At 41.1% G+C, this 11380-nt stretch overlaps 1 protein-coding gene across 1 annotated transcript in view; it reads left to right on the top strand.

Annotated features, from left to right (window-relative positions):
- The first annotated feature begins 845 nt into the window (after positions 1 to 845).
- Positions 846 to 11380, top strand: part of DIS3L2 (DIS3 like 3'-5' exoribonuclease 2) — a 349227-nt gene continuing 338692 nt past the window's right edge. Inside the window, exon 1 of the mRNA XM_021690362.2 lies at positions 846 to 877. The gene's annotated coding sequence lies outside the window, so the exon portion shown is untranslated. The remainder of the gene's footprint in view (positions 878 to 11380) is intronic.

Genomic DNA, 11380 nt, shown 5'->3' on the forward strand with positions numbered 1-11380 from the left:
CACTAGGCACTTGATGGCCAAATCATGACAGTGGTGACCACGACCTTACTGGAATTCTTTCCTCTCCTGCTGTCTTCTCAGCAGTCCTTCAACCGAACATTCTGACTGCTCTTTGGAGGTTCCTTTTCCTTTGTTCACACCTACAATGTTGATGTTTTCTTAGGTTCCATCCTCTCTACCCACTTCCCTAGGCAAGGCACACTGACCTTTCAGTGGGTTTCTCAACAGAGCCTACTTTCTTTCTTACCTGAAACACTCCTCCCTACTCTTTTTCTTGCTTGAAGTCTCCACCATCGGCTTTTCCCCATCCGTGTCTGGGTAGGGCCCACGGCCTTTACTTAGCCCACCCAGGTGAGCAGCACCCCTCCGGCCTGCCCTCCCATCAGTCTGTGCATTCTGAGGGTAGGGACCACGCCTGGATCGCCCCTCTCTGCATCTCCAGTGCCAGCCCTGCTGGCAGGTGTCCAACAACCCCGTGTCTACTAAATGAAAAAATGAGTAAAACCCTGTCCCAGGAAGGGGCCGGCGTGGCTACAGCCGGGGGCCTAGAACCCGAGCTGGGCAGGTTCCGGAGCAGGGGACTGAGGCGGGAAGGCTTCTAAGAGGTGGCCTCGCTAGAGCCACCGGGTACACCCCATCCCCCCCGCCAGGCGAGGCCCGAGAAGTCGCGTTGGCCCTTCGCCAGCCCCTGCCAGCCGCCCCACCCCCTGCAGCCGAACAACCGCCGACCACCGCCTCCGCCGCGCTCTTGCTGCGCGCGTCGCTCCTGGCCCCTTCCGGCCACCGTTGCTCTCTATACCGCCGCGCCCCTGACCCGGAAGAGCATTCTCCTTAGCAACTGCGGGACCGCCGCGGCGCCAGCCTCTCGGGAGCAACGGTGAGGCCTCCCCGCCCCCGTCCCGCGCGCCTCCCCTCGACCCCTTTCCTGGACCGGCCCCGGGTCTGGCCTGCCGGGTCTCCGCAGCTCTTAGCGGGGCACCTGCGGCAGCGGCCCCGGGCGAGCGCCCTCCACTTCTGGCACCGCTGCCCGGCTCCGCCGTCGCCCCTGCCCACCACAAGTCCCCAGCTCTCCGCCGACCCGGCCTGCCAGGCTCGGCTCCTCGCGCCCGGCCCCCCGGCCCTCCCTTGTAGCCCTCTTAGGGGCGCGGATAGGAAAACCCGAATTAAACAGAGCCTGTTGCTGTAGAGAGGACACTTCCCGAGGCTCGGGTCCCCTGTGGACGCGTTCTCATGGGTCCTGATACAGATGCTTGGGACTGGCAGGGATGGAGCGTTTGAGCAGCTTTGAACAGCAGCCACTTAACTAGAATACTTGCTGTTTGCTTGCTGCTTTGCGCTTTCCAGAGTGGTGTATTTTATCTGCTTTGTTGATCGTGGAGACTCATGTAATTGAACATTTTGAACTGATCCTTTTCCGGGGATTAGGTTTTCTATTTTTAGCGATGTGCGGTTAGTATCATGTAGCTTAGATTTTGTGTCTTCCAATTTTCTACAGGAGGAACTCTCCCTGGGACTGATTAAGTTTGGGAAAAATTTCAAGAGAAATTTGCAACGTTGAAGAAAGTAGGGACAGGTGTTGTTAATATCTTTGACTTACATTTGAAAAGATACCATGACACTGAAAACCTCCCTTAATTGAGTTTGTAGATGTGGTACTAAGAAAACTCTAAACCTTGTTTGAACATTGTTGGATAACGACTTTATATTTAATCTAATGATGAAGCTAAAACTGAGGCATATGAAAAATCTTCAGGAATGACATTTGCAGGAATTTCTGTACCATAATCCATTATTTAACCCAGTATAATTTCATATCAGTTCAGTAAGTATTTAATAGGCACCCACTGTGTTATATTATGTGAAAGGATATAAAATAAGAGTGTATAGATTGTTATTATTGGGAAAACTATAAAGCAGCATTTGTTTAAATGCAAAATCAGAGGGAGGAGAGATCAGTGTGGGCTGGAGTTTTCTGTATTATGTTTATGGATTATATCTTTAAAGTATAGATAGTTTGTGTTGGAGGGGACAGGGAATCCTAAATAGTTTCTTATGTTTTTAAGGGTTTTGGGAAATAGTTCCAAGTGACATTTTGTAGTTTTTATTTAAAGCTCTACGATTACCTGATTGCAGTATCTATTTCTTTCACTCTTAGTACAAATCTGGCATTTTTCTTGTTTGAGATCTAAATAAATATGGCTTATAGTAGGGGGCTTTCCCACTTAAGAGATTCATTCCTTTGCTTCTGTGACGGTCTTACTTTTATATGAGTCACCACAGTTTTCAGTAGAGTTAGTTACTAGTTCATATATACTTACGAGTCTTGTGAAATGTTGCTCTTTATTCATTTGACAGGTATTCCAGAGTGCCCCCTATGTAGCAGGCATTGTATCAAGAAATGCCAAAAACAATTTGCTCAGCAAGTAGTAATTCTGCTTTATCTACGATGTGTGTATTTGTGTGTTTTACTTATCAGCCTTTGATGCTCAGCATTTGCCTAGGGACATAGAAGGGCCAGAGAAATTTTTTTTTTTTTTTTCCTTAAGAGTTGAATAGGGATTTTAGGCTTAATTGATTTGGACATCCTCCAAAGATTCATTAAGGAAACCTCTTAGGATGTTTCATTGCTTTCTTATAGGTTTAGTGCCCTATATTCACTTGTTCAACAAATATTTGACTGCTTATTGGGTACACCGTGTTTGGCCTTGGAAATTGGCGGGGGGAGAGTGAATGCATCTCTGGCCCCTGTCTTTAGCAGATGATACCAAATAATCACATGAATGTAAAACTGCAACAGTGACACTATTTGATTTAGGGAAGTCACTGGAAAGACATTTGAACTAAGATCTGAAGGATGCACGGGAAAGGAAGAGTGTTCCAGTCAGAGCAAACAGCAAGGGCAAAGATGGTGGGGTTCATGGGGAGGACTGGGGATTTAGGGTACAGCTCTATGTAGAGAACAGGAAGAGTGTTGAATCTGGTGGGAGAGGGGGTTGGAGAGGTGTGGTGGGCCTTGTAAGCAGGTTGAGGAGTTTTTCTTTATTTTTGGAACAAGGAGAAGTTTCTATACAGTTTTACTTAGAGACTTAGGCTGGATTGCAGATGGGGATGACACAGATTGGTTTTAAATAGTCTGCTTTGTATTTCTACCATTGCTTAGTATTTGTATTGTCTTCTTATTTCCTTAACATGCTCCCTCAGCTTTATTGTAGTTAGAGAAGCTTCCATGTTCTACCAGCGAGATGTGTCCACTTTATTTATTTTTTTAGTTGGGACAAAAGGAATTTTAGGGGTTAGTATTGGACAGTAGAAGTTAGTTGATCTGAAATATTTTGCATCAGTATGACTGCTGGGGCACAAACTTCTGTGACTTTTTTTAAAGATTTATTTATTTACTTGAGAAAGAGCACGCGCGTGAGAGCACATGGTGGGAGGGAGGGTTAGAGGAAGAGGGAGAGAGTCTTAAGCAGACCCTGCCGAGTTTGGAGCTGGAGGTGGGGCTTGATCTCAGGACCCAGAGATCACAACCTGAGCTGAAACCAAGAGTTGGACGCTGAACCAAGAGTTGGACGCTGAACCAAGAGTTGGAAGCTTAACCAACTGCACCACCAAGGTCCCCCTGTGACTGTTTCTTTTTAATTGTAGTAATAAAAACACATAATATAAAACTTACCCTCTTAACCATTTTTAAGTGTATGTTCAGTGATGTTAACTATATTTACACTAGGACTTTTTTTATCTTGCAAAACTAAAACTCTGTACCCATTGAACAACTCCCTATTTCTACCACCCCCCTCCCCAGCTTCTGGTGCATTTGAGTTTTATTGCTGTAAATGCTGTTTTTTTTTTTAAGATTTTATTTGTTTGACAGAGAGAGAACACAGATAGGCAGAGGGAGAGGGAGAAGCAGGCTCTCCGCCGAGCAGGGAGCCTGACGCAGGGCTCGATCCCAGGACCCTGGGATCATGACTGGAGCCGAAGGCAGACGCTTAACTGGCTGAGCCACCCAGGCACCCCTGCTGTAAATGTTTTTTAAGAATCATTATTTGTACCACATCTTGTAGTACTCATCTCAGAATGCCTTCGGACCAGTTGATTTTGGGTATTGGACTGAAAATGATTTTGAGATGGCTCAATATTTTAAGTACAAAAAAGTATAACAAAGCATTTTCTTGGGTGGGGGAGATTTGTAAATTTTTATTTGCAGTTTCCCAATTTGTCTTAGACTTTGGATTCCTGCAGTGTTGTGGAACTAGCCTTATAGAATCCAGTTTTAGAATGTCCTTTGAATCTTCAGAAAATTTTTTTGTTTTATATGGGGAATTGCTGTGGGAAGTGAAGTTCATTTTCATGCAAATACTACTGAGCACATGCACAAGTCAGACTGTGAGTGGGCCTGGAATGGTTCCATAGATCCCTCTGAGGTCCAGCCATCTGTGCCATACTGGTGATGTCAGGGAGACAGCCAGCATTCTTGTTGTCTTTATTAAATGGAGGGTGGTGGAGCTGCACGAGATGCTCCTTTGTGTCACATTATGGGACATAGAAGGATCTGACAAGGACTTTTCAGATAGCATTTTATTTGGAACCATAGCAAGAACTTGATGCCCCGAGTTGTGATTATACGATTAACCCTCACATTGAGGCTGGAAGTGGTCAGGTTTAGTCAACTGTTAGTCCGCAGAACTTATTTTTCTAGTTTCTTTTTTATTGTGGTAAAATTTACCATCCTAACCATCTTTAAGTGTAGGGTTCAGTGGTATTAATTACTTTCATAATGTGTAAACATCACCACAATCCATCTCCATAACTACTTTTCATCTTTTTTTTTTTTTTTTAAAGATTTTATTTGACAGAGAGCAAGAGAGCACAAGCTGGGGGAGCTGTACAGGGACAGGGAGAAGCAGACTCCCTGCTGAGCAGGGAGCCCGATGCACACGGCTCGATCCCAGGACCCTGAGATCATGACCTGAGCCAAAGGCAGACGCTTAACCGACTGAGCCACCCAGGCGCCCCGATAACTATTTTTCATCTTGTAAAACTGAAATTCTATGTCTGTTAAACAACTTTGTATTCCCTCTCTCCAGCTTCTGGCAACCACTATTCTACCTTCTGTCTCTATAATTTTGAGTACTCTGAGTACCTCAGAAGTAGAGTTATATAGTATTTATCTTTTTGTGACTGGCTTATTTCATTTAGCATAATATTCTTAAGGTTCATCCATATCGTAGCATAAGTCAGAATTTCCTCCTTTTTAAAGGCTGAATAATATTCCATTATATGTATATACCACATTTTGCCTATCCGTTCATCTGTTGATGAACACTTGGGCTGCTTCTATGTTTTAGCCATTGTGAGTGATGCTGCTATGAACATGGGAGTACCATCCAACTACTTTATTTATTTATTTTTTTAAGATTTTATTTATTATCTGGCAGAGAGAGAGAGAACAAGTGGGGAAGTGGTAGGCAGAGGGAGAGGGAGAAACAGATTCCCCGCAGAGCAGGGAGCCTAATGTGGGGCTCCATCCCAGGACCCTGGGATCATGACCTGAGCCGAAGGCAGATGTTTAACTGGCTGAGCCACCCAGGCGCCCCAACATCCAAATACTTTTAATTCCTTTCTTACATTCTAATAACAGCTGCCTGTGGGACCCACTAATGTCGGCAGACAAGAGAGTGTTCACACTGGCAGGGAAGGCCTTTAATGGGCACAAAGTACAGTGAAAATGTCACTGATGACATCTGGGGCTGATAAGGGCTGATGGAGGTACCTTGCCTCAGAAAATGCCTTCTAATTAGAAAATAAACAAGAGGATGGAGGCTATTATTTCTGGAGCCCTCTCCCCTCCTGTGTGTCAAATAATTCACATGCCGTATGCCATTTAATACCAATTGTTGTCCAGTGAGAAAGATGGTTTGACTCTTGTACTGATAAGAAGACTAGGCTCAGGGAGTTTACTTTAAGTCAAGGCAATATGTGGGAGGACCAAAGTATGCACCCATGTCTGTCTAATTCCAAAGCCCATATTCCTTCCACAGCACTGCATCATGCTACTTCTCTGAATCAGGTTCTGATTTCAGCATAAATGCTGGGCATGAGCATATCAACATAAATACTACAGGGACTATATAGAAAAGGGCAAGTAATGAAGTAGGCTGATACAGTAGGAAGTTTAAAAAAATCTTTAAAATGAAGGAAAATACTGTTGGAGTATCTGGTAGAATGGAGAGCTTGGGTACCCAAACCAGGAGGAGGCAGAAAATCATATGATGCTGAGGAACTCTGCTCTTTAGGTTCCTCGGCAGGTTTCCTTTGATGAAATTGGATTGTTTCTAAGTCCCATTAGGCTTTGATGAGGGAGAGAGGTTTGTAGTGATTGTCTAGGTGCTAGGAGGGATTCAGAGAAAGGCCCCAGACATTTCTCTTTAACTTCTCATTTAGAGAGCATTTCTCCACATGGGAAACAGTTGCTTCTTTCTCTTTGCCATGGTCTGCTTTAATCTGTTTTAAGGGATTGAATATGAAACTATAGTAGCAGTTACGATACCAGGGAGGAGATAATAGCACATTGTTATTTTTATTTAATCCTACTTAAAATAAAAGCAACAATTGACATGGTTTGTTATTCTTTTTAGTTACTTTAAGTCTTTTTTGTTTTGTTTTTTTGTTTTTTAAAGATTTTACTTATTTATTTGACAGAGAGACAGCGAGAGAGGGAACACAAGCAGGGGGAGTGGGAGAGGGAGAAGCAGGCTTCCCACGGAGCAGGGAGCCCGATCTGGGGCTCGATCCCAGGACCCTGGGACTATGACCTGAGCCGAAGGCAGATGCTTAACGACTGAGCCACCCAGGCGCCCCTATTTTAAGTTTTTTAAATGAAAAAATAAATTTGAGTTGTTCAGAGCTCTTTTGCTCCATTAAGACATTTGTTTTCTTTATGATTTACTGAATTTTGCCAGTTTAAATCAGTCTTTATTAATAGTTTGGAAGTAAGGATGCCCTCTGAATTTTATGACTAAAATGCATGGTATTAATAGGGAATAATTTTACATTAATTATTTAGGGCCCAATTTGTATTTGAAGGATATATTAATTACTGGTTAAGACTATATTTTTTAAAAGCTGATGTACTGAGGAATAGTTGACATATTATAAGCTGTATGTATTTAAGGTGTACAGTTTGTTAAGTTAAAAAAAATTTTTTTTTAAAGCTTTTTAAGTATTCTCTACACCCACCTTGGGGCTTGAACTCATAACCCTGAGATCAGGAGTTGCACATTCCACTGACAGCCAGCCAGGTGCCCCCAATTTGTTAAGTTTTGACATGTGTATGTAGTCATCATCACAAATAAGATTGTGAATATATCCATCACCCCCAAAGCTTTCCTCATATCCCTGGCTCCTTGGCCCCCATCCCAGATAACCACTGATCTTTCTGTCACTATATTAATTTTCACTTCCTAGAATTTCCTAGAATTTCATATAAATGGAATCATACAGCATGTAGTTATGCTTCTTTGACTCAGCATAATTATTTTGAGATTCATTTGTGTTTTAGTGCATCAGTAGTTGGTTCTTCTTTAATGCTAGTAATACTCCTTTGTATGAGTGTATCACACAGTTTACTAAATCATTCACTTATTGATGGACATATTGGTTGTTTCCAGTTCTTAACTGGTAACAAAGAAGGCTGCTATGAAGATCTGTGTATAAATCTTCGTGTGGACATATACTTTTATTTCTCTTTATGTGGTATGGTTAACTTTGAAAGAAACTGTCAGAGTTTTCCAAGTACTATTTAGCATTCCCACCAGCAATGTATAAGAGGTCCATTTCTTCCACATCCTTGTCAGCACTTGGTATGGCCAGTCTTTTTAACTTCAGACATTCTAATAGATGTGTAGTGGTATCTCATGGTGGTGTTGATTTGTCTTTCTCTAATGATTAGTGATGCTCAGTATCTTTTCATGAACTTATTTGTTATCCATATAGCTTCTTTGGTGAAGTGTCTAAATCTTTAGTCCATTTTAAAAAAATATTTTATTTATTGTCAGAGAGAGCGAAGAGCAAGCACAAGCAGGGGGAGTGGCAGGCAGAGGCAGAGGGAGAAGCAGGCTCCCCACTGAGCAAGGAGCCCAATGCGGGACTTGATTCCAGGACCCTGGGATCATGACCTGAGCTGAAGGCAGACACTTAACTGACTGAGCCACCCAGGCATCCCTCTTTTGTCCATTTTTAATTGGGTTCTGTGTTTTCTTATTACAGAGTTTTAGAAGTTCTTTATAAATTCTGGATGTTAATTCTTTTTCAGCCATAGGATTTGTAGATATTTTCCTAGTCTCTTTATTCTTTTATAAGTGTCTTTTGAAGAGCAAAAGCTCTTAATTTTGATAAAGTCCAAATTATAATTTTTTTCTTTTGTTGATGTTTTTGTTGCTTTAAGAAATCTCTTCCTAGTTAATACCACTGAAATATTTTATCTTCTAGGAGTTTTTGTTTTAGGTTTTAGATTTAGATCTATGATCCACTTTGAGTTATTTTTATGTATAGTAAAAAGTCTAGATTAAAGTTCATTTTTTCACATATAGAATCCAATTGTTCTAGAATCATTTGTTGAAAAGACTATTCCTTCAATAAATTGCCTTCTAAGTAGGTTGAAAATCTTATATATGTGTTCTATTTCTGGATTCTTTTCTGTTCCATTGATCTATTTGGCTTGATGCCAATACTACATTGATTTGATGACTATAGTTTTATAATAAGACTTGAAGTCAGATGGGGTAAGTCCTTCAGCTTTGCTGTTCTATTTCCAGATTTTGGCTCTTTGAGGTCTTTTTCATTTATATTAATTTTAGAGTCAGCTTGTCAGCTTTTCCAAAAAGTCTGCTTGAGAATTTGAGATTGTATTGTATCTATAGATCAGTTTGAGGAGAATTACCATCTTTTTTTTTTTTTTTTTAAGATTTATTTATTTATTAGAGAGAGAACATGTGTGCTTGCTCATGCAAGTAGGGAAGGGGCTGAAGGAAAGAATATCCAAGCAGACTCCCCCTGAGCGTGGGGTTGGATGCGGGGCTGGATCCCACGACCCATGAGATCAGGACCTGAGCCAAAACTAAGAGTCAGACGCTTAACTGACTGAGCCACCCAGGTGCCCTGAGGAGAATTACCATCTTAATGATGTTGTGTCTTCCAATCTATGTATATGCTATAGTCTCCATTTAGTTAGATTTTCTTTTATTTCTCTCAGCAATATTTTGTAGTTTTCACTGGGCAGATCGTGTACATCTTTTGTCATTGTTATCCCTATGTATTTCATATATTATTTTCTAATTTATTTTTTTAATTGAAGTATAGTTGACATACAATGTTACATGAGTTTCAGGTGTACAGCATAATGTAGTTCATATTTTTTGATGCTCTTGAAATGGTGGTTTTTCAAATTTTTATCTTTGATGTTGCCACCGTATAGAAATATGATTGATTTTTTGTACATTGATCTTCTCTGTCAATTAGGATATGCTCACTCATTCCATTGGCTTTTTTAAAATAGATTCCATTGGATTTTTTTATATAAAGATTATGTCACCTGTGAATACAGTTTTACTTCTTCCTTTCTAATCTTTTATTTTTTTTTCTTATTGCACTGGATATAATTCCCTGTACGGTGTTAAATAGAAGTGGTGAGAGCAGACATATTTGTCTTGTTCTGATCTTAGGAAGAAAGCTCTCAGTCTTTCACCATTAAGTATGATGATAGCTGTAGACGTTTTGTATATGCCCTTTGTCAGTGAGGAAGTTTCCTTCTATTCCTAGTTCGCTGAGAGTTTTTTTCAGAAATGAAGTTGGATTTTCACAAATGCTTTTTCTGAGTCTACTGAGATGATCATATGGTTTTTCATTTTTAGTTTAATATGGTGAATTACGTTGATTTTCAGATATTAGAACTAACATTGCATTCTTGAAATAAACCCTACTTAGTCCTGATGTATTATTCTTTTTTTTTAAATATTGTGGGAATTGTAAAATTTTGTTAAAAAAAAGTTTTTTAAAGGTTTTATTTATTTATTTGACAGAGAGAGACACAGCAAGAGAGGGAACACAAGCAGGGGGAGTGGGAGAGGGAGAAGCAGGCTCCCCGCAGAACAGGGAGCCCAATGTGGGGCTCGATCCCAGGACCCTGGGACCATGACCTGAGCTGAAGGCAGACGCTTAACAACTGAGCCACCCAGGCGCCCCCAAAATTTTATTTTTAAAGATTTGATTTATTGATTTGACAGAGAAGAGAGAACAAGCACAAGCAAGCCTTGTCTCCAGGCAAAGGGAGAGGGAGTAGCAGACTCCCCGCTGAGCATGGAACCTGATGCAGGGCTCGATCCCAGAACTCTGGGATCATGACCTGAGTCGAAGGCAGACACTTAACTGACTGAGCCACCCAGGCACCCCTGTTATAAGGATTTTGATTCACTGTCTTCTACCTTGCTTGTGTCTGACAAGAGATCTGATATCCTTATCTCTGTTTCTCTATACTTAATGTGTCTTTTTTCTTTGCTGCTTTTACAATTTTCCCTTTCAACTACTTTGAAGCAATTTAACTATCATGTGTCTTAGTATAGTTTTCTTTTTTGTCTGTGTGATTTGTGTCATTGGAAATCTTAGATTTATGGTTCTATAGTTTTTATCAAATGTGGAAAACTTTTGGCTGTTATTTTTTCAAATATTTTTTCTTTCTCCACTTCCCCTCCCCACTTTACAGATTTTTAATTACACATATATTAGGTTGCTTGAAATTGTCTCCTAGCTCACTGATGCGCTCTTAAAATTTTCTGTCTTTTTTCTTTGCTTTTCATTTTGGATAGTTCCTATTGCTTTATCTTCAAGTTTGTTAATTTTTTCTTTAGTAGTGTCTAATCTGGTGTTAGTTGCACCCAATGTATTTTTCATCTTACGCATCATAGTTTTTATCTCTAGACCTGAGATCACTCTCTGAGCCAAAACCAAGAGTTGGATGCTTAATTGACTGCAAGACCCGGGTGCCCCAATATCTTTGATGTCTCTTAACCCTTTCAATCTTTCCTCTTTTTGAACATATGGAATACGGTTCTAATAACTGCTACTTTACTGTCCTTTTTTGTTATTTCCATACATTTCTACATTCTCTTTCTCTTTTTCTGTCTCACACACCCTATTTTTATATTTTATTTTTTATGTTTTTAAGATTTTATTTATTTGCGAGAGACAGCATGAGAGGGAGGAAGGTCAGAGGGAGAAGCAGACTCCCTGCTGAGCAGGGAGCCCGATGGGGGACTCGATCCTGGGACTCCAGGATTATGACCTGAGCCGAAGGCAGTCGCTTAACCAACTGAGCCACCCAGGC

The sequence above is a fragment of the Neomonachus schauinslandi genome, chromosome 3 (genome assembly GCF_002201575.2).
Source record: "Neomonachus schauinslandi chromosome 3, ASM220157v2, whole genome shotgun sequence".
Classification (NCBI taxonomy): Eukaryota; Metazoa; Chordata; class Mammalia; order Carnivora; family Phocidae; genus Neomonachus; species Neomonachus schauinslandi.